Below are 3,748 nucleotides of genomic sequence, written 5' to 3'. Positions count from 1 at the left end.
AAGGAGGTACAGTAGGCAGAAAGGTCCTGAGGCAGAAGTGCGTATGATGTGTTTAAGAAACAGCAAGGAGGGATCCCTGGGTGGCACAGCGGTTTGGCACCTGCCTTTGGCCCAGGGCGCGATCCTGGAGACCCGGGATTGAATCCCACATCAGGCTCCCGGTGCATGGAGCCTGCTTCTCCCTCTGCCTATGTCTCTGCCTCTCTCTCTCTCTCTGTGACTATCATATATAAAAAAAAAAAAAAAAAAAAAAAAAAAAAAAAAATTAAAAAAAATTAAAAAAAAAAAAAAAACAGCAAAGAGTCCTGTGCCGCTGGAATGAGAAGTAGCTGGAGACAGGTCATGAGGCTTGTAGGCCATTGTAAGACTTTTGGACTTCTCTTGAGTGAGACAGGAACCACTGAAAGGGTCTACGCAGAGAAATGGCTCACTCTGAGCTGGGTTTCAATGGTATGACTGGGAAGAGCTGAGTGAGGATGCTGTTTGAATAATCCAAGTGAGAGGGATGGTGGCCCAGATCAAGGTGGTCATAGAGGAAGTGGTGAGGAGGTGTTACACTCTGGATCATTTGAGAAGAGAGAAGACAGGCAGGATTTACTAATGGATTGAATGAGAGGTAAGAGAGAAAGAGAAAGGCGTTAAGAATGCCTCCAGAGTTTCTGGCTCAAGTAGTTGGAGACTGGAGTTGCCGTTTGCCGAAATGGCAAATGATGAGAAGAATCAGGGACCAGTCTGAGAACCTCTGTGAACCACTGCTCTAAGCACCTGGCCTGTATGAACGCATTCATGCAACAACTCTCTAAGGTATGTCCTGTTGTTATGCCTGTTTTAGAGATGAGGAATTGAGGTACTGATCCACAATGTACCTCAGATTCCACTTCTATGAATGGTGATAATAACACTCCAGAGGCTACCACTGCATTGTCTATCCGGGAGGCAGACAACTATATAAACAGTGACAACGACATCTTCCTAAGTTTGGGGGTCAGGGAGACAGGCGGGGGGGGGGGTCAGGGAAGACTTGTAAGAGGAAGTGACTTTAAGCTGTAATCTAAAGAATCACTAGCCAACCTAATAGAAATTTTAGGAGAGGGGATAGGAAAAGAAGAGAGCGTTCCAGGTAGAGGTTAGTCCTAGGTACTTTTACAAAAAAGAGGGAGGGGGGATTTTGAGGAATTGAAAGAAGTTCCCTATGATGTTTCTCTCTCTTTTAGATCAAATTGTTGATTGGTAACCTATTGAAAGTTTCTCTCCACAAACATGGTAATGTTTCAAGGGTTCCCTATTCCTGGTGTCTAAATTTAGAACGTACCCCTGAGGGAGCAAGGGTCTACCGTCCTTGACTACTCGTCAAGTTCCTGTCGTTCCTCAACAGTGCCCACAAGTTCCTGCCTCTGGGCTTTGGACTTCCTGTTCTCATTAATGAGGACACTCCAGTCTCCCCTACACCTTTCTGAGTCCACACCCAACCAGGTAGACTTAAGGGTCTCTCTGCTTCCGTGACACCCAATGAAGAGCATAATCATAGAATCATATCTTAGAAGATAAGTTATGGACAGATATTGTTTACTTATCTATGTCCCTGCTAGATTGTCAGCATAGTCTTTATGACTCAGGCTAGCACAATGTTTTCAGCCCTGAATGGATGCTCCATTATTTTCTTCCTGAAATGAATGAATGAATACATTTTGATTTATCATTCTTTACTTTTAGTAATGCTGCTATGGGCTTTTGGATTTTCTATTCTAGTTCCACTCTCAACAGAATTATTCATTTATTTAAAATTTTTAATTATATATTGCATTATTCTAGCTTCTTTTTAAAAAGATTTTATTTATTTATTCATAAGGGATGCAGAGACACAGGCAGAGACACAGGCAGAGGGAGAAGCAGGCTCCCTCTGGGGAGCCTGTTGTGGGACTCCATCCCAGGATGCCAAAGGCAGATGCTCATCCACTGAGCCACCCAGATGCCCTTTTTTAGCTTCTTTAACCTGACTTTGTTGGAGTTTTGCTAGCAGATAGGGTTTGTGCAATACTGGGATGCTGATGGCTGGGCTATTTTTCAAGAACATCTGTGCATTGACTACTCGTCTAGCGATGAAGATGCAGCCTCGCTGATACTGTCTGGTTTAGGAATCAAGCAAAATCAGCATTTGTAAACATTCTTTTGAATGGAGGCTTGTATAAAAAAAAAAGTATAGAAAACTGTTCATGGTCTAGTTTCTAAGATTCATACCTTTAAGTCAGGAATCCCAATCCAGTGACAATGATCCTGGTGGGATGGAGCCCACAGGCATCATTAAGAGTACCTAGAATTGTTGACAGCTCTGATGACATGACCCTGAGTCCCTTCTTTGTGGCACCTATACAAATGGTTTTGAGAAGCCTTCTGCCATCCAGCATCAAGCCATTCTTCCTTGTATCAAGGGTTATTATCTGATTGCTCAAGCCCAATCTAGGGATGGGAAAACAGTCCCTTTTACTATATGGATTATGCAGCAGATTGAATTAGATATAAAGGCTATGCAAGACTGTCCTGCCACCCACTAGAGAGTTGGCTCAGCAGATACAGAAGGTAATTATGACATTGGGAGATTACATGGGTGCTTCCTGCCACACCCACATTGATGGGACAAATGTGCATGCTGAGGTGCAGTAGCTGCAGATGGAAGCTCCCTATATCATCATGGGTATTCCAGGTCATGTGTTTGATATGCTTAACTAGAAATACCTATCTCTCAAATACATCAAAATGTTTATTTTAGATGAGGCTGATGATATATTAAGCCATGGATTCAAGGACCAGATCTATGACATATTTCAAAAGCTCAACAGCAACACCCACGGGGTTTGCTGTCAGCTGCAAAGCCTCCTGATGTGCTTGAGATGACCAAGAAGTTCATGAGGGACCCATTTGGATTCTGGCCAAGGAAGAGTTGACCCTAGAGGGCCTACATCACCCACCAGTTCTACATCAATGTGGAACAAGAGGAGTGGAGGCTGGACACACTGTGTGACTTGTATGACACCCTGACCATCATGCAGGCAGTCATATTCAACACTGGAAGGTTGGTTGGCTCACTGAGAAGATGGACATGCCCAAGACTTCACTGTATCTGCCAGGCCTGGAGACATGGACCCAAAAGAAATACAATCATAAGGGAATTCCGCTCTGGCTCTAGCAGAGTATTAATTACTACTGACCTACTGGCCAGAGGCACTGATGGGCAGCATATTTCTTTAGTCAGCAGCTATGACCTTCCCACCAACAGGGAAAACTCTATCCACAGAACTGGTCCTGGTGGCTAATTTGGCCATAAGGATATGGCTTTTAACATGGAGACAGAATAAGACGAGAAGAGTCTTTGAGACATCAAGACGTTCCTCAACATTTCCATTGAGGAGATGCCCCTCAATGTTGCTGACCTCCTCTGAGAGGGGCTGTTCTGCTACCCAGCCCTAGTCAGGGTCTAGTCCTCAGGGACTCAGGAGATTGAAGAGGAGCAGGGCGGGGAGGGAAGGATGCTGAGAGATGGACATCTGGTCATTTTTTTCTTTTTCTTTGAATAAATTTCATACTTTGATTCGAACAACAACAAAACCTGTTGTTATCTAATAGTCTAATAACTGGAAATAAGCAGAAGTTTAGCAGTATGAGAATGGCAAAACTCGCCTCGGGCTTTCATATAATAGAATACTACTCTGCAATAAAATGAAACAAATTACAGACTCAGCAAAAGGGATGA

General features: G+C 43.6%; 1 pseudogene; it reads left to right on the top strand.

The window, feature by feature from the left end:
* Positions 1 to 505: 505 nt before the first annotated feature.
* LOC119873727 lies at positions 506 to 3,534 on the top strand (annotated as a pseudogene).
* The last annotated feature ends 214 nt before the right edge of the window (positions 3,535 to 3,748 follow it).

The sequence above is a fragment of the Canis lupus genome, chromosome 10 (genome assembly GCF_011100685.1).
Source record: "Canis lupus familiaris isolate Mischka breed German Shepherd chromosome 10, alternate assembly UU_Cfam_GSD_1.0, whole genome shotgun sequence".
NCBI lineage: Eukaryota > Metazoa > Chordata > Mammalia > Carnivora > Canidae > Canis > Canis lupus.
Note: the sequence above shows the minus strand (reverse complement) of the source record. Positions and strands in the feature narration are given on the sequence as shown.